We start from the raw sequence: 24,617 nt of genomic DNA, 5'->3' as shown, positions 1-24,617 counted from the left end.
ACTCCTTCAACTAGATTGCTTCATGTGCTGCCTCCGAGGCTGCCATGTACCCCACTTCACATGTAGATCCCGCCACAATGCTCTGCTTGCAGCTGCACCGGCTTACTGCCCAACCATTCAACATATACACGTATCCAGTTTGTGACTTAGAGTCATCCAGATCTGTGTCGAAGCTAGCGTCGACGTAACCCTTTACGACGAGCTCTTCGTCACCTCCATAAACGAGAAACATGTCCTTTGTCCTTTTCAGGTACTTCAGGATATTCTTGACCGCTGTCCAGTGTTCCTTGCCGGGATTACTTTGGTACCTTCCTACCAAACTTACGGCAAGGTTTACATCAGGTCTGGTACACAGCATGGCATACATAATAGATCCTATGGCTGAGGCATAGGGGATGACGCTCATCTCTTCTTTATCTTTTGCCGTGGTCGGGCATTGAGCCGAGCTCAATCTCACACCTTGCAATACAGGCAAGAACCCTTTCTTGGACTGATCCATTTTGAACTTCTTCAAAATCTTATCAAGGTATGTGCTTTGTGAAAGACCTATGAGGCATCTCGATCTATCCCTATAGATTTTGATGCCTAATATGTAAGCAGCTTCTCCAAGGTCCTTCATTGAAAAACACTTATTCAAGTAGGCCTTAATGCCGTCCAAGAATTCTATATCATTTCCCATCAAAAGTATGTCATCTACATATATATGAGAAATGCTACAGAGCTCCCACTCACTTTCTTGTAAACGCATGCTTCTCCATAAGTCTGCATAAACCCAAACGCTTTGATCATCTCATCAAAGCGAATGTTCCAACTCCGAGATGCTTGCACCAGCCCATAAATGGATCGCTGGAGCTTGCATACTTTGTTAGCATTCTTAGGATCGACAAAACCTTCCAGCTGCATCATATACAGCTCTTCCTTAAGATAACTGTTAAGGAATGCCGTTTTGACGTCCATCTGCCATATCTCATAATCATAGTATGCGACAATTGCTAACATGATTCGGACGGACTTAAGCTTCGCTACGGGAGAGAAAGTCTCATCATAGTCAATCCCTTGAACTTGTCGATAACCCTTAGCGACAAGTCAAGCTTTACAGATGGTGACATTACCATCCGCGTCCGTCTTCTTCTTAAAGATCCATTTGTTTTCTATCGCTCGCCGATCATCGGGCAAGTCAGTCAAAGTCCATACTTTGTTTTCATACATGGATTCTATCTCGGATTGCATGGCTTCTAGCCATTTGTTGGAATCTGGGCCCGCCATCGCTTCTTCATAGTTCGAAGGTTCACCATTGTCTAACAACATGATTTCCAGGACAGGATTGCCATACCACTCTGGTGTGGAACGTGTCCTTGTGGACCTACGAAGTTCAGTAGCAACTTGACCGAAGTACCTTGATCATCATCATTAATTTCCTCTCCAGTCGGTGTAGGCACCACAGGAACATTTTCCTGAGCTGTACTACTTTCCGGTTCAAGAGGTAGTACTTCATCGAGTTCTACTTTCCTCTCACTTACTCCTTTCGAGAGAAACTCTTTTTCCAGAAAGGATCCATTCTTGGCAACAAAGATCTTGCCTTCAGATCTAAGGTAGAAGGTATACCCAATGGTTTCCTTAGGGTATCCTATGAAGACGCATTTTTCCGACTTGGATTCGAGCTTTTCAGGTTGTAGTTTCTTGACATAAGCATCGCATCCCCAAACTTTTAGAAACGATAGCTTAGGTTTCTTCCCAAACCATAATTCATACGGTGTCGTCTCAATGGATTTAGACGGTACCCTATTTAAAGTGAATGTAGTTGTCTCTAGAGCGTATCCCCAAAATGATAGCGGTAAATCGGTAAGAGACATCATAGATCACACCATATCTAATAAAGTGCGATTACGACGTTTGGAAACACCGGTATTCTGAGGTGTTCCAGGCGGCGTGAGTTGTGAAACGATTCCACATTTTCTTAAGTGTGTACCAAATTCGTGACTTAAATATTCTCCTCCACGATCCAATCGTAAGAATTTTATCTTTCGGTCACGTTGATTCTCTACTTCATTCTGAAATTCCTTGAACTTTTCAAAGGTCTCAGACTTGTGTTTCATCCAGTAGACATACCCATATCTACTCAAGTTATCAGTGAGAGTGAGAACATAACGATATCCTCCGCGAGCCTCAACGCTCATTGGACCACACACATGCAGTATGTATGATTTCCAATAAGTTGGTTGCTCGCTCCATTGTTCCGAAGAACGAAGACTTGGTCATTTTGCCCATGAGGCATGGTTCGCATGTGTCAAATGATTCATAATCGAGAGACTCTAAAAGTCCATCAGCATGGAGCTTCTTCATGCGCTTGACACCAATGTGACCAAGGTGGCAGTGCCACAAGTATGTGGGACTATCGTTATCAACTTTACATCTTTTGGTATTCACACTATGAATATGTGTAACATTACGTTCGAGATTCATTAAGAATAAACCATTGACCATCGGGGCATGACCATAAAACATATCTCTCATATAAATAGAACAACCATTATTCTCGGATTTAAATGAGTAGCCATCTCACATCAAACGAGATCCAGATACAATGTTCATGCTCAAACTTGGCACTAAATAACAATTATTGAGGTTTAAAACTAATCCCGTAGGTAAATGTAGAGGTAGCATGCCGACGGCGATCACATCGACCTTGGAACCATTCCCGACGTGCATCGTCACCTTGTCCTTTGCCAGTCTCCGCTTATTCCGCAGCTCCTGCTTTAGTGTTGCCGGCCTTCTTGTCTGCTAAGTATTTGGGGCAGTTCCGCTTCCAGTGACCCTTCCCTTTGCAATAAAAGCACTCAGTCTCAGGCTTGGGTCCATTCTTTGACTTCCTCCCGGCAACTGGCTTACCGGGCGCGACAACATCTTTGCCGTCCTTCTTGAAGCTCTTCTTACCCTTGCCCTTCTTGAACTTAGTGGTCTTATTGACCATCAACACTTGATGTTCTTTCTTGATTTCAACCTCTGCTGACTTCAGCATTGAAAATACTTCAGGAATGGTCTTCACCATCCCCTGCATATTGTAGTTCAGCACAAAGCTCTTGTAGCTTGGTGGGAGCGACTGAAGGATTCTGTCAATGACCGCCTCGTCCGGGAGGTTGATCTCCAGCTGGGAAGGAGGTTGTGCAACCCAGACATTTTGAGTATGTGCTCACCGACAGAACTGTTTTCCTCCATCTTACAACTATAGAACTTGTCGCAGACTTCATATCTCTCTACCCGGGCATGAGCTTGAAAAACCATTTTCAGCTCCTTGAACATCTCATATGCTCCGTGTCGCTCAAAACACTTTTGGAGCCCCGGTTCTAAGCTGTAAAGCATGCCGTACTGAACGAGGGAGTAATCATCAGCACGTGATTGCCAAGTGTTCATGACGTCTTGGTTCTCTGGGATGGGTGCTTCACCTAGCAGTGCATCTAGGACATAATCTTTCTTGGCTGCTATGAGGATGATCCTCAGGTTCCGGACCTAGTCCGAATAGTTGCTGCCATCATCTTTCAGCTTGGTTTTCTCTAGGAACGCGTTGAAGTTCATGTTGACATGAGTGTTGGCCATTTGATCTACAAGACATATTTTGCAAAGACTTTAGACTAAGTTCATGATAATTAAGTTCATCTAATCAAATTATTTAATGAACTCCCACTCAGATTGACATCCCTCTAGTCATCTAAGTGTTACACGATCCGAGTCGACTAGGCCGTGTCCGATCATCACGTGAGACGGACTAGTCATCATCGGTGAACATCTCCATGTTGATCGTATCTTCCATATGACTCATGTTCGACCTTTCGGTCTCTTGTGTTCCGAGGCCATGTCTGTACATGCTAGGCTCGTCAAGTTAACCCTAAGTGTTTCTGCATGTGTAAAACTGTCTTACACCCGTTGTATGTGAACGTAAGGATATATCACACCCGATCATCACGTGGTGCTTCGAAATGACGAACTTTAGCAATGTCGCACAGTTAGGGGGAACACTTTCTGGAAATTATTATAAGGGATCATCTTATTTACTACCGTCGTTCTAAGTAAACAAGATGCATAAACATAATAACATCACATGCAATTATATAAAGTAGTGACATGATATGGCCAATATCATATAGCTCCTTCGATCTCCATCTTCGGGGCTCCATGATCATCTTCGTCACCAGCATGACACCATGATCTCCATCATCATGATCTCCACGTGTCTTCATGAAGTTGTCACACCAACGACTGCTTCTACTTCTATGGCTAACGCGTTTAGCAATAAAGTAAAGTAATTTACGTGGCGTTCTTCAATGACACGCAGGTCATACAAAAATAAAGACAACTCCTATAGCTCCTGCCGGTTGTCATACTCATCGACATGCAAGTCGTGATTCCTATTACAAGAACATGATCTCATACATCACAATATATCATTCATCATTCATCACAACTTCTGGCCATATCACATCACATGACAATTGCTGCAAAAACAAGTTAGACGTCCTCTAATTGTTGTTGCATCTTTTACGTGGCTGCAATTGGGTTCTAGCAAGAACGTTTTCTTACCTACGAATAACCACAACGTGATTTTGTCAACTTCTATTTACCCTTCATAAGGACCCTTTTCGTCGAATCCGCTCCAAGTAAAGTGGGAGAGACAGACACCCGCTAGCCACCTTATGCAACTAGTGCATGTCAGTCGGTGGAACCTGTCTCGCGTAAGCGTACGTGTAAGGTCGGTCCGGGCCGCTTCATCCCACAATACCGCTGAAGCAAGAAAAGACTAGTAGCGGCAAGAAAGTTGACAAGATCTACGCCCACAACAAAATTGTGTTCTACTCGTGCAATAGAGAACTATGCATAGACCTAGCTCATGATGCCACTGTTGGGGAATGTTGCAGAAAATTAAAAATTTTCCTACGGTTTCACCAAGATCCATCTATGAGTTCATCTAAGCAACGAGTGATAGGAGAGAGATTGCATCTACATACCACTTTGTAGATCGCGTGCGGAAGCGTTCAAGAGAACGATGATGATGGAGTCGTACTCGCCGTGATCCAAATCACCGATGACCAAGTGCCGAACGGACAGCACCTCCGCATTCAACACACGTACGGAGAGGATGACGTCTCCTACTTCTTGATCCAGCAAGGGGAAAGGAGAGGTTGATGATGATCCAGTAGCACAACGGCGTGGTGATGGATGCAGCAGAACTCCGGCAGGGCTTCGCCAAGCTGCTGCGGGAGGAGGACGAGGTGTAGCAGGGGGAGGGAGGCGCCAAGACACAGGGTGCGGCTGCCCTCCCCCCTGCCCTCCTTTATATAGGCCCCCAGGGGGGGCGCCGGCCCTGGGAGATCCAATCTCCCAAGGGGGCGGCGGCCAGGGGGGTGGAGTGCCCCCCAAGGCAAGTGGGGCGCCCCCCCCCACCTAGGGTTTCCAACCCTAGGCGCAGGGGGGGCCCAGGGGGGCGCACCAGCCCACTAGGGGCTGGTTCCCCTCCCACTTCAGCCCACGGGGCCCTCCGGGATAGGTGGCCCCACCCGGTGGACCCCCGGGACCCTTCCGGTGGTCCCGGTACAATACCGGGTGACCCCGAAACTTTCCCGATGGCCGAAACAACACTTCCTATATATAATTCTTTACATCCGGACCATTCCGGAACTCCTCATGACGTTCGGGATCTCATTCGGGACTCCGAACAACATTCAGTTTGCTGCATACTCATATTCATACAACCCTAGCGTCACCGAACCTTAAGTGTGTAGACCCTACGGGTTCGGGAGATATGCAGACATGACCGAGACGGCTCTCCGGTCAATAACCAACAGCGGGATCTAGATACCCATGTTGGCTCCCACATACTCCTCGATGATCTCATCGGATGAACCACGATGTCGAGGATTCAAGCAACCCCGTATAATATTCCCTTTGTTAGACGGTATGTTACTTGCCCGAGATTCGATCGTCGGTATCCCAATACCTCGTTCAATCTCGTTGCCGGCAAGTCACTTTACTCATACCGTAATGCATGATCCCGTGACCAGACACTTGGTCACTTTGAGCTCATTATGATGATGCACTACCGAGTGGGCCTAGTGATACCTCTCCGTTATACGGAGTGACAAATCCCAGTCTCGATCCGTGTCAACCCAAATGACACTTTCGGAGATACCTGTAGTGCACCTTTATAGTCACACAGTTACATTGTGACGTTTGGTACACCCAAAGCACTCCTACGGTATCCTGGAGTTACACGATCTCATGGTCTAAGGAAGAGATACTTGACATTGGAAAAGCTCTAGCAAAACGAACTACACGATCTTGTGCTATGATTTTGATTGGGTCTTGTCCATCACATCATTCTCCTAATGATGTGATCCCATTGTCAACGACATCTAATGTCCATAGTCAGGAAACCATGACTATCTGTTGACCAACGAGCTAGTCAACTAGAGGCTTACTAGGGACGTATTGTGGTCTATGTATTCACACGTGTATTACGATTTCCGGATAATACAATTATAGCATGAATAAAAGACAATTATCATGTACAAGGAAATATAATAATAATCCTTTTATTATTGCCTCTAGGGCATATTTCCAACATGCATCTCGTCCCAAACCTATCCATGATTGGTTGAAAATGTCCATTTTTCTTTCGACCTTCTGGTGTAGGAAGTCCCAAGTACTTACTCTCGAAGCATGTCGTCTCCACTCCCAAGATCTCTTTAATCTCCTCTCTAACCTGAGTCGGGCAAGCTTCCGAGAAGAGAATTGAGCATTTGTTTCTACTTAGCAGCTGTCCAGTGGCTTGTTGGAACAAGTCCAGCACCCTTTTCACTTGCTTTGCTTGGTCCCCGGAGGCCTTGAAAAATAACAAGCTATCATCAGCAAATAAGAGATTGGATATCCCCGGGCATCCTCGCGCAATCTTCATGGGGGTAATACTCCCAGACTCCACCTCACGACCCAACAAGGAGGACAAGGTATCCGCAACAAAAAGGAATAAATAAGGGCTTAGAGGGTCGCCTTGTCTCAGCCCTCTGGATGGTGTAAATGCTTCCAGCATCTCACCGTTACAACGGACTGAGAACTTCACCGATCTAACACAAGTCATAACCCACTTGATCCACTTTTCATCGAAACCCATCTTCTGGAGAACCCCTTCCAAGAAGCACCAGTCGACCCGATCATAAGCTTTTGCAAGGTCAAGCTTATACGCACAGTGGGTATCTCTCCGGTTTTTGCTGCTCTGGATCTTGTGGAGGCATTCAAACGCTATGATTGCATTGTCTGTAATCAGCCTGCCTGGAATAAAAGCACTCTGGGTCTCGGAGATGAGGTCATCAAGGAAAGGGCGTAGCCTGTTAACCAACACTTTGGATATGATTTTGTAGATAACGTTACAAAGGCTTATTGGGCGATAGTGTTTTATACCCTGTGGGTCATTAACCTTCGGAATCAGAACTATGGTAGTCTCGTTAACTCCCCGCGGCATGATACCATCAGCAAAAAATCCGAGAACACCTTGCACTACCTCCTCTTTAACAACTGCCCAGTTCCTTTGGAAGAAACGTGCAGGAAATCCGTCTGGTCCTGGCGCCTTAAGTGGACCGATCTGGAATAGGGCGTCGCTAACTTCTGTCTCTGTAAAAGGCTTGGTTAGCGCTTCGTTCATATTAGCATTCACTCGTTGTGGGCAATTATCAATCAGGTGTTGTGGAGTCACGTTGTCATCCTTCTCATACAGACCTTTGAAGTATCCATTTATTTCTATATGAATTTGTTCGCTGCTATCCGCCCATGTTCCGTCGTCCCTTTTTAATCTGACAATTTTGTTTTTCTTCCTCCTCCAAGTGGCTTTCCTATGGAAAAAATCTGTGTTCCTATCTCCTTCTCTTAACCACCTAATTCTTGAGCGTTGCTTCCACATGAGCTCCTCTCTCAGCAGCCACTCATCTAAGTTAGATTCAACTTTCCTTATTCTGCTTTCTGTATTCGGAGTTTGAGGAAGGAGCCTCAATTTCTGTAACGAACCACGGAGGGATCTGATGCTGTTCTGAACCGAACTAAACTCCTTTTGCGCCCAGCAACTCAGTACATCTTGCATGCATTTCAATCTGCTGGCCACCCCCTTGAGATTATGTTCAACATCTCCTTTCTTCCAGGTGTTACCAATCATATCTGACAGGGAGTCGTGTCTCTCCCACATCTGCTCATACCTGAAGGTTTTCTTGATTGTTCTCCATTCTTTCCTATCGCCAGTAATCTTATTCAATGCAAGGACTGCTGATGTACTCACTGATGCAAAAATGCAGTGCGATAGTTCAAACTCCAGACTTCCAGAGGTAACTGGTAACAAGAAAATTACCTTGATGTTGGCAGAACTCTAGTGGTAGTAGTAAAACAGACAGGGTCATCTTTGTGTTCTTTATTGGCTGGTTGGTTGGTGGGAGACAGGAGGAGGCTGCTGGTTTCGAATGTGCGTTGGCGGAAACGTCTTACCTATCGAGGGCGACGTGTTGCGTGTCATAAAGGCAGGGTGCGAGCCTGGTATACGCGTAGAGGAGTTTGTTAGGGCATGGCCAATGGCCCACGCTGGACGGGCGCCCTGTAACGCCCCGGATCCGATGCGCCAGGTGTCCACCAGTTATTCGCCGTAGTTGCCATGTCATTTGCTTGCGTGTTGCATTTTATCATGTCATCATGTGCTTTGCATTGCATACGTGTTCGTCTCATGCATCCGAGCTTTATCCCCCGTTGTCCGTTTCGCGATCCGGCACTCCTATGCCCTCCGGCGTCCCCCTCTTGCCTCTCTTCGTGAGCGGGTGTTAAACTGTCTCGGAATGGCCCGAGGTTTGAAAAGCGGCCTTGGTATACCACTGGTAGACCGCCTGTCAAGTTTCGTGCCATTCGGAGGTCGTTTGGTACTCCAACGGTTAACCGGGTAACCGCAAAGGCCTCTTTTGTGTGCAGCCCAACAACCCTTCCAAAGTGGCCCAAAACCCAGCAAACTCCCCTGCATCCTCTCGGTCGTTCGATCACGATCGTGTGGGCGAAAACCGCTCCTCATTTGGACTCTCCTAGCTCCCTCTATCTATAAATAGGTCCTCCCCTCCATTTTTTGCGGATGAATCCCCCCCCCCCGAAACCCTAGATCTCATCCCTCTCCGCGCCGGACACGTCCGCCCCGGCCGGACGCGTCCGCCGCCGCGCCCCGTCCAATCGGAGGCTGCCACCTGTCCCCGCGCTCTCTCTCTCCTCCGCGCGCCGCCGCGGGCCCGCGAGCCCAGGCGGGGCCCGCCCGGCCCGCTCCGCCGCCGCCGCCCACCCGCGGGACGCCCGCGCCGGCGCCCCCGCCGCCGCTCGCTACCGCCAGCCGCCCGCAGCGCGGCCCGGCCGTCGCCTCCGCCTCCCGCCGATCTCGCCGCCCCGGTCGCCGCCGCGCGCCTCCGCCCGCCGCCGGAGCACGCCGCCCGGCGCAGCCCGCCGCCGCCAGCCCCGCGCCCGAGGCCTCCGCCTCCCGCGCCGGTCCCGGCCGCCCGCCGCCGCGGCGCCCTTCCGCCGTCGCGACCTCCAGCCGGCCCCGCGGCCGCCGTCCGCGCCCGCGTCGCCCTCCGCCGCCGCCACGCCGGATCCGGCCGGATTCGGCCGGGCCAGCCCCTCCCCGTGCCTCCCCGGCCACCTTCGGCCCCGTCTCTGGCGAGCTTCGAAGTCCGTGCCCCGATCTAGAACGAGGTTGACTTTTCCCCCTTCCCCGATTTTGCCTAAGTCCCGGGATATTTTTTGCATTATCATGCCTTGTTCATCATGCCGTATCTCTGCATCCGTAGCTCCGTTTCGTGCGTGTAATATGTCAAATTGTTCGTCTCAACGAGTACTTCATTTCATTCTATGGCATCATGTTCATTTGAGTTCATCTTGATGCCTGAATCATCGTTGCAAGAGTGATTCATGATGTTGTCTGCTGTCTGTTAATAGAACATGCTCATTTGTCATTTTTGCCATGATTGATGTGTGCATCCTATGAGGTTGATGTCTACATGTGTTTTGATCTATGCTATGTCTTCTTTATAGAGGTGCTTACCAGGTATTTCTGTGATCAATGTGGTGTCTAGCACAAGCATGTAAACTAGGCATCGTGATATTACTGATTTTAGTCCCTGTTCTGCTGTTATTTTGATGCCATGTAAACTTGATGCTACAGAGAGATCCATGCATATTTTGAGATACTTCAGTAAGGATGTTTTGAACATATGGTTATTGTCTATCCATTCATGCCCCTGTTTGCAATTATGGAGTAGTCTAGCATGTCATTTTCGTGCTCTACTTTTTCTTCAAAATGTTTCTTGGCAGATTGTTTACATGTTATTCAATTTTGCCAAGGTTGTTGTAGTTGATCCTTGCATGCTATGAACTTGTTCTTGCCTTGGTTTGTTTCATAAACATGCCTTCTTAATGTTGGTTGCCTTGCCATGCCATGTATGGCTCTGTGGTGAGTTTTACAAGCTCATCTACATGCCTTCATAATTCTGTTTCTGCCATGTTTGAATGTGTAATATAACTTGCTATGTTTACGTGGGTGCCATCATATTTTCTGATCCTTTTGGGCTCATGATCAGTAAGGGACTTTTGTTCTATGAAATTTATAGATTTATTCCATGCCTTTGTTTGCCATGATAAGTTCCTGTAACATGTTGTTTGATAGATCTAAACATTGCAACCTGATGTTATTTTCTGCAAAGTTTGAACTGTTATTATTTGCAATCTTGCCATGTGTGTTTGAGCATGTTCTAGTGATTTCTGGAGATAGCTCAGTGTTCATGTTTTGTTATGATTTACCTGTACATCATGTCCATGCCTTTTGTTTTCATATTGAGGTCCTGTAGCATGTTGTTTTGATGCTTGCAATATGCCTAGTTGCTGTTTTGGGCAGATTGTTGTTATGCCTTGTTTGGAGTGTATGTGTTGCACCGTTGCGCCGTTTTGAGTGTGCTCTATATGAAACTTGCTTAGAATTGCATGTAGCTTCATATTATCATGTTGAATTCTTGTTTTGGTGTGTTTGCTTGATGGTTGTATGCATTTTGCATCAATGCCATGTTTAACTTGTTTTGCTCATAACTTCTAGGCCCTAGCTCCGAATTAAATGAACTTTATATGTAACTTGACTAGACTCTCGTGTAGATCATCTTGTTGCATCTTAACTTGCTGTTTAACAACTTCAACTTAAGGTTTATTCAGATCTGGACTAATTTCGAAATATGCATATGAGGACTTACCGGAATTGTTATATGTTGTTCCCGGCCTCATTTAAACTTGCCTTGATGTGTTGCTTTGGTTTGCATCATCCCTTGCCATGAGTAGCTTCATGTAGCCTTGTCATGCATCATGCTCGGTTGTGCATCATGCCTTGTTCATGTGTGGTGTGTTTACTATGTTATGTGCTTCTTCTCGATAGTTCCCGTTTCGTTGCGATCGTGAGGATTCGTTCGTCTACGCTTGGTTCGGCTTCATCTGTTCATCTTCTTCATGGACTCGTTCTTCTTCCTAGCGGGATTTCAGGCAAGATGACCGTTACCCTGGATCTCACTACTATCATTGCTATGCTAGTTGCTTCGTTCTATCGCTATGCTGCCTTACCTATCAGTTGCTCTTCAAGCCTCCCAAATTGCCATGAACCTCTAAACTTTGACACCTTTCCTAGCAAACCGTTGATTGGCTATGTTACCGCTTTGCTCAGCCCTCTTATAGCGTTGCTAGTTGCAGGTGAAGTTGAAGATTGCTCCATGGTGAACAGGATTATGTTGGGATATCACAATATCTCTTATATTATTAATGCATCTATACACTTGGTAAAGGGTGGAAGACTCGGCCTTTTGCCTGGTGTTTTGTTCCACTCTTGCCGCCCTAGTTTCCGTCATACCGGTGTTATGTTCCCGGATTTTTGCGTTCCTTACGCGGTCGGGTGATTTATGGGACCCCCTCGACAGTTTGCTTTGAATAAAACTCCTCCAGCAAGGCCCAACCTTGGTTTTACCATTTGCCTCACCACCACCTATCCCTTTCCCTTGGGTCGGCCAACCCGAGGGTCATCTTTATTTTAGCCCCCCCCCCCCGGCCAGTGCTTGTCTAAGTGTTGGTCCGAACCGAGCAGCCTGCGGGGCCACCTCGGGGCAACTCGAGGGTTGGTTTTACTCGTAGCTTGACTTATCCGGTGTTGCCCTGAGAACGAGATATGTGCAGCTCCTATTGGGATTGTCGGTGCATCGGGCGGCTTTGCTGGTCTTGTTTTACCATTGTCGAAATGTCTTGTAAACCGGGATTCCGAGTCTGATCAGGTCTTCCTGGGAGAAGGAATATCCTTCGTTGATCGCGAGAGCTTATCATGGGCTAAGTTGGGACACCCCTGCAGGGTATAATCTTTCGAAAGCCGTGCCTGCGGTTATAGGCAGATGGGAATTTGTTAATGTCCGGTTGTAGATAACTTGACACCAGATCCGAATTAAAACGCATCAACCGTGTGTATAGCCGTGATGGTCTCTTTTCGGCGGAGTCCGGGAAGTGAACACGGTTTCTGGGTTATGTTTGACGTAAGTAGGAGTTCAGGATCACTTCTTGATCATTGCTAGTTTCACGTCCGTTCCTTTGCTCTCTTCTCGCTCTTATTTGCGTATGTTATCCACCATATATGCTTAGTCGCTGCTGCAGCCTCACCACTTTACCCCTTCCATTCCCTTTAAGCTTTGCTAGTCTTGATACCCATGGTAATGGGATTGCTGAGTCCTCGTGGCTCACAGATTACTACAACAACAGTTGCAGGTACAGGTTTTGCGATGATCATGACGCAAGAGCGATGCTTGTTTGCGTTGAGTTCTTCTTTTGCTTCTTCGATCAGGGGATAGGTTCCAGGTCAGCAGCCTGGGCTAGCAGGGTGGATGTCGTTTGAGTTTCTGTTTGTGTTTCATCCGTAGTCGGATGTTGATCTTATGTATTGTGATGTTGTATTCGTGTGGCATTGTATGCCTTTTGTATGTATCCCCATCTATTATGTAATGTTGATGTAATGATATCCACCTTGCAAAAGTGTTTCAATATGCGGGTCTATCCTTGGTGGGACCTTTGAGTTCCTTTTGGATAGGGTCGCATATTGGGCGTGACACGCCCCATGTGCCACCTCCTCCTGCTGAGTGCCACCTCCACCAAACCTGTGGCTTGCAGAGTGAAACGGGTTCCTGCAGAAGAACTCGCTTCTTCCCTGACGAAAGCAACAAGGCGAACGCTTGGGCGACGCGGTGGGAGGTCCGTCGCTCCGCTCGATTCGGGACCACACTCGCCCAACAAAATCCCATGAGCTAGAGGGGAAGGGCGCGAAAGAGAGAAGGGAAGGGCGGGAAGGGGAGAGAAGGGCGCGAACCAGGGAGCGGAGGTGTGGCGCGCGAACAAGCGGAGAAGGCAGCGCACCTCATCCTCAACCTGCCGTCGACATCCGACTGCAGCTCTTGCTGCAAGGTAAGAGTCTAGTTCTTCCCCTGCTTCTTATTGTGGTCATGTTAAGATTTATTTTGTTTAGTAAACTAGGCTAGTGTTCCAAGAACAGATCCGTTTCAAGAAGATTGATTCCCCCGTGTGCGATTTTGGTTCAATCTATTTGAGTCAGGCAACCATGCTTTGTGGAAATCCTGAAATCCCCATCTTTTTTCTTCTTAGCTCTGAGAGAAACATGTCAGATCAGCCTTGATACTCTGCTCTTTGCAATTGTGAAGAGAAAATTATGCTAATTAGCTAGGTGCAGATGTAGATGGCTAGGTGCAGATGCTGATTTGCTAGCCCTGAGAGAAACATGTCAAATCCTGAAATCCCCATCTTTGTTTTTATTTGCTAATGGCTAGGTGTAGATGCTGAATTCTTTTGCTAGATGTACTAGTAGTTGGTATATTATTAGACTAGCATAATCACAGGGATGCTGGTACTAGTAGTTGCTATACTAGGTGCAGATGTTGAATTCTTTTGCTAGACGTACTAGCCTTATTCAGGAAATGTGACTGCCATCAAGATGTTTTGGTACAGAGTTCTGACTGTTATAACATCTATGTACGTTGGTCAATTTGGTCCCTTGTGCTAGCTACATATTACTGATAAAGAAAGAGTGGTGCTAGTCTCCTGAAGGTGCCATATCCGTGTAATTTTTTTTCTTTTTTGAGAAATGGCTGGTAGGATTAAGAGCTTAGAACACTTGGACACTTTGCTATCTTTTTATTGTTCTTTGGTAGTTCCGAGTATGCTATATGACATGAATATTATTCTTCCCATCCAAATTATAGTTTCATGTGTGTTGTGTGCATAATTCTTATTACTTGATTTTTAAATTGTAGCTCAACTTGCAATATGTCACAATTGAGTTCCGATGAGTTCGAAGATGATACCACTGACCCAACAGAAATTTTCTCTCTAGAAGATTACTTGGCACAACAGAATACTCTCAACAACTTTGCTACACAAGTAGCCACAAACATTCATGATGCACTAGGAGCTCCAAGTACTAGGCGTCAGTCAGCCCCTAGGACATATATTGACAGGAAGAGAGAATTTTATAGTGAACTTCTCATAGCAGATTACTTCTGTGATAATCCTACCTATCCTGATTACTACTTCCGTAGAAGGTTCCGCATGGGAAAACCCCTCTTTCTACGCATTGTTCAATCTCTTGGTGAGTGGTCTCCCTACTTCACTCAAAGAGTAGATGCCCTGGGCTGTCCAGGTCTATCACCTTTACAGAAGTGCATAGTAGCCATGCAAATGTTGGCGTATGGTGTTCCTGCTGACAAAACAGATGACCATATAAGACTTGGTGCATCTACGGCACTCGAGTCTCTTGAGAAATTTGCTAAGGGGGTCATTGCCAAGTTTGGTGGGGAATATTTGCGAAGGCCAACTGTTGAAGACATTCAACGTCTACTAGAAATTGGCGAAGCACGTGGTTTTCCTGGTATGCAAGGAAGCATAGACTGCATGCATTCGGAGTGGAAAAACTGTCCGGTTGGATGGAAGGGGCCGTTTACATGTGGCGACTACGGTGTCCCTACCATCATCCTTGAGGTTCTCCTATTTATTTACTTGTCATGTAGAAATGGAAGATATCTCATGTCTTTCTTGTTGGAAATATGCCCTAGAGGCAATAATAAAAGTATTATTATATTTCAATGTTCATGATAAATGTCTTTTATTCATGCTATAACTGTATTATCCGGAAATCGTAATACACGTGTGAATACATAGACCACAATATGTCCCTGGTGAGCCTCTAGTTGACTAGCTCGTTGTGATCAACGGATAGTCATGGTTTCCTGACTATGGACATTGGATGTCGTTGATAACGGGATCACATCATTAGGAGAATGATGTGATGGACAAGACCCAATCCTAAGCCTAGCACAAAAGGTCGTGTAGTTCATTTGCTAGAGCTTTGCCAATGTCAAGTATCTCTTCCTTTGACCATGAGAGCGTGTAACTCCTGGATACCGTAGGAGTGCTTTGGGTGTATCAAACGTCACAACGTAACTGGGTGACTATAAAGGTGCACTACAGGTATCTCCAAAAGTATCTATTGTTTTATGCGGATCGAGACTGGGATTTGTCACTCCGTGTAAACGGAGAGGTATCTCTGGGCCCACTCGGTAGGACATCATCACATGCGCAATGTGACCAAGGAGTTGATCACAGGATGATGTGTTACAGAACGAGTAAAGTGACTTGCCGGTAACAAGATTGAACAAGGTATTGGATACCGACGATCGAATCTCGGGCAAGTAACATACCGATAGACAAAGGGAATTGAATACGGGATTGATTAAGTCCTTGACATCGTGGTTCATCCGATGAGATCATCGTGGAACATGTGGGAGCCATCATGGGTATCCAGATCCCGCTGTTGGTTATTGACCGGAGAACGTCTCGGTCATGTCTACATGTCTCCCGAACCCGTAGGGTCTACACACTTAAGGTTCGATGACGCTAGGGTTATAAAGGAAGCTTGTATGTGGTTACCGAATGTTGTTTGGAGTCCCGAATGAGATCCCGGACGTCACGAGGAGTTCCGGAATGGTCCGGAGGTAAAGATTTATATATGGGAAGTCCTGTTTTGGTCACCGGAAAAGTTTCGGGCGATATCGGTATTGTACCGGGACCACCGGGAGGGTCCCGGGGTCCACCAAGTGGGGCCACCTGCCCCAGAAGGCTGCATGGGCCAAGTGTGGGAGGGGACCAGCCCCTAGGAGGGCTGGTGCGCCCCCCACAAGGAGTCCAAGGCGCAAGAGAGAGTGGGAGGGGGCAAACCCTAGTCCAGATGGGCCTTAAGGCCCATATTGGTGCGCCTCCCTCTCCTCTCCCCCCTTGGCCGCCTCCCCTTTGCCATCTAGGGCTGGCCGCACCCCTTGGGGGTGGGAAACCCTAAAGGGGGCTGCCCTTCCCCCTATATATAGATGAGTTTTGGGGCTGCCATACACATGAGTTCTCTCCCTCTTGGTGCAGCCCTACCTCTCTCCCTACTCCTCTCCCATGGTGCTTGGCGAAGCCCTGCGGGATTGCCACGCTCCTCCACCACCACCACGCCGTTGTGCTGCTGTTGGATGGAGTCTTCCTCAACCTCTCCCTCTCTCCTTGCTGGATCAAGGCGTGGGAGACGTCACCGGGCTGTACGTGTGTTGAACGCGGAGGTGTCGTGCGTTCGGCACTTGATCATCGGTGATTTGAATCACGACGAGTACGACTCCATCAACCCCTTTCACTTGAACGCTTCCGCTTAGCGATCTACAAGGGTATGTAGATGCACTCTCCTTCTACTCGTAGCTGGTTTCTCCATAGATAGATCTTGGTGACACGTAGGAAAATTTTGAATTTCTGCTACGTTCCCCAACAGTGGCATCATGAGCTAGGTCTATTGCGTAGATTCTTTGCACGAGTAGAACACAAAGTAGTTGTGGGCGTTGATGTTGTTCAATATGCTTACCGTTACTAGTCCAATCTTGTTTCGATGGTATTGTGGGATGAAGCGGCCCGGACTGACCTTACACGTACTCTTACGTGAGACAGGTTCCACCGATTGACATGCACTTGGTGCATAAGGTGGCTAGCGGGTGCCAGTCTCTCCCACTTTAGTCGGAACGGATTCAATGAAAAGGGTCCTTATGAAGGGTAAATAGCAATTGGCATATCACGTTGTGGTTTTGCGTAGGTAAGAAACGTTCTTGCTAGAAACCCATAGCAGCCACGTAAAACATGCAACAACAATTAGAGGACGTCTAACTTGTTTTTGCAGGGTATGCTATGTGATGTGATATGGCCAAGAAGAATGTGATGAATGATATGTGATGTATGAGATTGATCATGTTCTTGTAATAGGATTCACGACTTGCATGTCGATGAGTATGACAACCGGCAGGAGCCATAGGAGTTGTCTTTATTTTTTGACCTGTGCGTCATTGAAGAACGCCATGTAACTTACTTTACTTTATTGCTAAACGCGTTAGTCATAGAAGTAGAAGTAGTCGTTGGCGTGACAACTTCATGAAGACACGATGATGGAGATCATGATGATGGAGATCATGGTGTCATGACGGTGACGATGATGATCATGGAGCCCCGAAGATGAAGATCAAAAGGAGCAAAATGATATTGGCCATATCATGTCACTATTTGATTGCATGTGATGTTTATCATGTTTATGCATCTTGTTTACTTAGGACGACGGTAGTAAATAAGATGATCCCTTACAAAATTTCAAGAAGTGTTCTCCCCTAACTGTGCACCGTTGCTACAGTTCGTCGCTTCTAAGCACCACGTGATGATCGGGTGTGATGGATTCTTACGTTCACATACAACGGGTGTAAGACAGTTTTACACAGCGAAAACACTTAGGGTTAACTTGAGGAGCCTAGCATGTGCAGACATGGCCTCGGAACACGGAGACCGAAAGGTCGAGCATGAGTCGTATGGTAGATACGATCAACATGAAGATGTTCACCGATGATGACTAGTCCGTCTCACGTGATGATCGGACACGGCCTAGTTGACTCGGATCATGTGATCACTTAGATGACCAGAGGGATGTCTATCTAAGTGGGAGTTCATAAGATGAACTTAATTATCCTGAACATAGTCAAAAGACCTTTTGCAAATTATGTCGTAAGCTCGCGCTTTAGTTCCACTGTTTAGATATGTTCCTAGAGAAAATATAGTTGAAAGTTGATAGTAGCGATTATGCGATCAGTAGAAAGCTTATGTCCTCAATGCACCGCTCAGTGTGCTGAACCCCAATCGTCGTCTGTGGATGTTGCGAACATCGGACATGCACGTTTTAATAACTACGTGATAGTTCAGTTAAACGGTTTAGAGTAGAGGCACCAAAGACGTTTTTCGAAACGTCGCGGAACATATGAGATGTTTCGAGGGCTGAAATTGAGATTTCAGGCTCGTGCTCACGTCAAGAGGTATAAGACCTCCGACGATTCTCTTAGCCTGCAAACTAAGGGAGAAAATCTCAATCGTTGAGCTTGTGCTCAGATTGTCTGAGTGCAACAATCACTTGAATTGAGTGGGAGTTGATCTTCCAAATGAGATAGTGATGTTTCTCCAAAGTCATTGCCACCGAGCTGCTAGAGCTTCGTGATGAACTATAACATATCAGGGATAAATAAGATGATCCTTGAGGTATTCACGATGTTTGACACCGCGAAAGTAGAAATCAAGAAGGAGCATCAATTGTTGATGGTTGGTGAAACCACTAGTTTCAAGAAGGGCAAGGGCAAGAAGGGATACTTCATGAAACGGCAAATCAGCTGCTGCTCCAGTGAAGAAACCCAAGGTTGAACCCAAACCTGAGACTAAGTGCTTCTGTAATAAGGGGAACAGTCACTAGAGCAGAATTACCCTAGATACTTGGTAGATGAGAAGGCTGGCAAGGTCGATAGAAGTATATTGGATATACATTATGTTAATGTGTACTTTACTAGTACTCCTAGTAGCACCAGGGTATAAGATACCGGTTCGGTTGCTAAGTGTTAGTAACTCGAAATAAAAGCTACGGCATAAACGGAGACTAGCTAAAGGTGAGCTGACGATATGTGTTGGAAGTGTTTCCAATGTTGATATGATCAAGCATCGCACGCTCCCTCTACCACCGAGATTGGTGTTTGCGTTGAGCATAGACATGATTGGATTATGTCTATCGCAATACGGTTATTCATTTAAGGAGAATAATGGTTACTCTGTTTATTTGAATAATACCTTCAATGGTCTTACACCTAAAATGAATGGTTTATTGAATCTCGATCGTAGTGATACACATTTTCATGCCAAAAGATATAAGATAGTAATGATAGTACCACTTACTTGTGGCACTGCTGTGTAAGTCATATTGGTATAAAACGCATGAAGAAGCTCCATGTTGATGGATCTTTGGACTCACTCGTTTTTGAAAAGTTTGAGACATGCGAACCATGTCTATTGGTGTATATGCATGAAGAAACTCCATGCAAATGGACCGTTCAGACTCACTTGATTTTGAATCACTTGAGATATGCAAATCATACCACATAGGCAAGATGACTGAAAAGCCTCGGTTTCAATAAGATGGAACAAGATAGCAACTTGTTGGAAGTAACACATTTTGATGTGTGCAGTCCAATAAGTGCTGAGGCATGCAGTGAATATCGTTATGTTCTTACTTCACAGATGATTCGAGTAGATGTTGAGAATATTTACTTGATGAAACACAAGTCTGAATTATTGAATGGTTCAAGTAATTTCAGAGTGAAGTAGAAGATCATTGTGACAAGAGGATAAAATGTCTATGATACGATCATAGAGATGAATATCTGAGTTACGAGTTTTGGCACACAATTAAGACATTGTGGAAAATGTTTCACAATTAATACCGCCTGGAACACCATAGTGTGATGGTGTGTCCGAACATCATAGTTGCACCCTATTGGATATGGTGCATACCATGATGTCTCTTATCGAATTACCACTATCGTTCATGGGTTAGGCATTAGAGATAACCACATTCACTTTAAATAGGGCACCACATAATTCCGTTGAGATGACACCGTATGAATTATGGTTTAGAGAAACCTAAGTTGTCGTTTCTTGAAAGTTTGGGGCTGCGACGCTTATGTGGAAAAGTTTCAGGATTGATAAGCTCGAACCCAAAGCGGATAAAATGCATCTTCATAGGACACCCAAAACAGTTGGGTATACCTCCTGTCTCAGATCCGAAAGCAATAAGGGATTGTTTCGAGAATCAGGTCCTTTCTCGAGGAAAAGTTTCTCTCGAAAGAATTGAGTGGGAGGATGGTGGAAACTTGATGAGGTTATTGAACCGTCTCTTCAACTAGTGTGTGGCAGGGCACAGGAAGTTGTTCCTGTGGCACCTACACCAGTTGAAGTGGAAGCTTATGATAGTGATCATGAAGCTTCGGATCAAGTCACTACCGAACCTCGTAGGACGACAAGGACACGTACTACTTCGGAGTGGTAAGGTGATCCTGTCTTGAAGGTCATGTTGCTAGACAACAATGAACCTACGAGCTATGAAGAAGCGATGGTGGGCCGAATTCCGACAAATGGTTAGAAGCCATGAAATCCGAGATAGTATCCATATATCAGAACAAAGCATGGACTTTGATGGACTTGCCCGATGATCGGCAATCCATTGAGATAAATGGATCTTTTAAGAAGAAGACGGACGTGGATGGTAATGTCACCATCTATGAAGCTCGACTTGTGGCGAAGTGTTTTCCGACAAGTTCAAGGAGTTGACTACGATGAGATTTTCTCACTCGTAGCGATGCTTAAAGTCCGTCGGAATCATGTTAGCATTAGCTGCATTTATGAAATCTGGCAGATGGATGTCAAGACAAGTTTCCTTACTAGTTTTCGTAAGGAAAGGTTGTATGCAATACAATCAGAAAAGTTTTGTCGATCCTAAGGATGCTAAAAGGTATGCTAGCTCCAGCGATCCTTCTAAGGACTGGAGTAAGCATCTCGGAGTTGGAATGTACGCTTTGATGAGATGATCAAAGATTTTGGATTTATACAAAGTTTATGAGAAACTTGTATTTCCAAAGAAGTGAGTGGGAGCACTATAGAATTTCTGATGAGTATATGTTGTTGACATATTGATGATCAGAGATGATGTAGAATTTCTAGAAAGCATATAGGGTTATTTGAAAGGTGTTTTTCAATAGAAAACCTGGATTAAGCTACTTGAACATTGAGCATCAAGATCTATAAGGATAGATCAAAATGCTTAATAATACTTTCAAATGAGCACATACCTTGACATGATCTTGAAGGTGTTCAAGATGGACCAGTCAAAGAAGGAGTTCTTGCCTGAGTTGTAAGGTACGAAGTTAAGACTTAAAGCTCGACCACGGCAGAAAAGAGAGAAAGGAGAAGGTCGTCCCCTATGCTTTAGACGTAGGCTCTATAGTATGCTATGCTGTGTACCGCACCGAAAGTGTGCCTTGCCATGAGTCAGTCAAGGGGTACAAGAGTGATCCACGTAGGCTCTACAGTATGCTATGCTGTGTACAGCGGTCAAAGTTATCCTTAGTAACTAGTGGACTAAGGAATTTTCTCGATTATGGAGGTGGTAAAAGAGTTCGTCGTAAAGGTTACGACGATGCAAGCTTGACACCTATCCGGATAGCTCTAAGTAGAGAGACCGGATACATATAATGGAGCAATAATTTAGAATAGCTCCAAGTAGAACAGTTGTTTGGAATAGCTCCAAATAGAGCGTGGTAGCTGCATCTAGGAGATGACATGGAGATTTGTAAAGCACACACGGATCTGAAAGGTTCAGACCCGTTGACTAAAACCTCTCTCACAAGCAACATGATCAAACATAAAACTCATTGAGTGTTAATCACATAGTGATGTGAACTAGACTACTGACTCTAGTAAACTCTTGGGTATTAGTCACATGGCGATGTGACCTGTGAGTGTTAATCACATGGCGATCTGAACTAGATTATTGATTCTAGTGCAAGTGGGAGACTGTTGGAAATATGCCCTAGAGGAAATAATAAAAGTATTATTATATTTCAATGTTCATGATAAATGTCTTTTATTCATGCTATAACTGTATTATCCGGAAATCGTAATACACGTGTGAATACATAGACCACAATATGTCCCTGGTGAGCCTCTAGTTGACTAGCTCGTTGTGATCAACGGATAGTCATGGTTTCCTGACTATGGACATTGGATGTCGTTGATAACGGGATCACATCATTAGGAGAATGATGTGATGGACAAGACCCAATCCTAAGCCTAGCACAAAAGGTCGTGTAGTTCATTTGCTAGAGCTTTGCCAATGTCAAGTATCTCTTCCTTTGACCATGAGAGCGTGTAACTCCTGGATACCGTAGGAGTGCTTTGGGTGTATCAAACGTCACAACGTAACTGGGTGACTATAAAGGTGCACTACAGGTATCTCCGAAAGTATCTATTGTTTTATGCGGATCGAGACTGGGATTTGTCACTCCGTGTAAACGGAGAGGTATCTCTGGGCCCACTCGGTAGGACATCATCACATGCGCAATGTGACCAAGGAGTTGATCACGGGATGATGTGTTACGGAACGAGTAAAGTGACTTGCCGGTAACGAGATTGAACAAGGTATTGGATACCGACGATCGAATCTCGGGCAAGTAACATACCGATAGACAAAGGGAATTGAATACGGGATTGATTAAGTCCTTGACATCGTGGTTCATCCGATGAGATCATCATGGAACATGTGGGAGCCATCATGGGTATCCAGATCCCGCTGTTGGTTATTGACCGGAGAACGTCTCGGTCATGTCTACATGTCTCCCGAACCCGTAGGGTCTACACACTTAAGGTTCGATGACGCTAGGGTTATAAAGGAAGCTTGTATGTGGTTACCGAATGTTGTTCGGAGTCCCGGATGAGATCCCGGACGTCACGAGGAGTTCCGGAATGGTCCGGAGGTAAAGATTTATATATGGGAAGTCCTGGTTTGGTCACCGGAAAAGTTTCGGGCGATATCGGTATTGTACCGGGACCACCGGGAGGGTCCCGGGGTCCACCAAGTGGGGCCACCTGCCCCAGAAGGCTGCGTGGGCCAAGTGTGGGAGGGGACCAGCCCCTAGGAGGGCTGGTGCGCCCCCCACAAGGAGTCCAAGGCGCAAGAGAGAGTGGGAGGGGGCAAACCCTAGTCCAGATGGGCCTTAAGGCCCATATTGGTGCGCCTCCCTCTCCTCTCCCCCCTTGGCCGCCTCCCCTTTGCCATCTAGGGCTGGCCGCACCCCTTGGGGGTGGGAAACCCTAAAGGGGGCGCAGCCCCCCCCCTTCCCCCTATATATAGATGAGTTTTGGGGCTGCCATACACATGAGTTCTCTCCCTCTTGGTGCAGCCCTACCTCTCTCCCTACTCCTCCTCTCCCATGGTGCTTGGCGAAGCCCTGCGGGATTGCCACGCTCCTCCACCACCACCACGCCGTTGTGCTGCTGTTGGATGGAGTCTTCCTCAACCTCTCCCTCTCTCCTTGCTGGATCAAGGCGTGGGAGACGTCACCGGGCTGTACGTGTGTTGAACGCGGAGGTGCCGTGCATTCGGCACTTGATCATCGGTGATTTGAATCACGACGAGTACGACTCCATCAACCCCGTTCACTTGAACGCTTCCTCTTAGCGATCTACAAGGGTATGTAGATGCACTCTCCTTCTACTCGTAGCTGGTTTCTCCATAGATAGATCTTGGTGACACGTAGGAAAATTTTGAATTTCTGCTACGTTCCTCAACATTTCTACCTAAGAATTTATTTACGTTGGGTTCTCCTATTCTTATACTCCTGGACATGCATCTTGTCTTTTGTTTAGTCAAATCTAACCTTACACTTACTTCCTTTGTGCAGGTGAGTGCTTGGTTGTGCAACTCTGTGAATCCTATCAATGGGAATGCAAAGCAGGGGGAATACTACTCGAAGGAGGTTGCTGATGCATACCACAGCACAACCGACAGTGACCGAAAGAGGGATGTGAAGCACCTGAAGAACCATTGGTACAAAACAACAAAGAAGGTAAACTCTTTCAATGGATGCTATAACCATATCAGAGACACCTATGCGAGTGGCTGGTGTGATAAACAATTGATGCAACAAGCTCTAGACCTATACCACACCCGCAATGCACTAGTTCTTTTATGTGCATTGGTGGGAAGCTGTGAAAGAAAGCCAGAAGTGGAAGATGTTATTAAACTCAACTGTAGTTTTTAAAACTGTAGTTGCACTATAGCAGGATACTTGTACTATTGTCAGCTACTCCATGCAAATTTAACAGGAAATGCTCTAGCCAAACTTAGAAAAAATCTATGTTTTCGACATGCTTGTTATTATACTCTAACTTGTGTCTTGCTTCTCATGTAGATGTTCTACATATATGTGCAACAAAAGCGGATTTCATGTGCCAAGAAGTGTAGAAGATGTGAGAGCTTTTTTTGGAATGAGAAGAATCAAATGATACAACAACAAATTCAGTCTGAAATTTGCTTTGTGTGTTTACAAATCTTTCCTTTA

This window comes from Triticum aestivum, chromosome 6B, assembly GCF_018294505.1.
Source record: "Triticum aestivum cultivar Chinese Spring chromosome 6B, IWGSC CS RefSeq v2.1, whole genome shotgun sequence".
Taxonomy (NCBI): Eukaryota; Viridiplantae; Streptophyta; class Magnoliopsida; order Poales; family Poaceae; genus Triticum; species Triticum aestivum.
The sequence above is the reverse complement of the archived record's forward strand: the minus strand, read 5'-3'. Positions refer to the sequence as shown.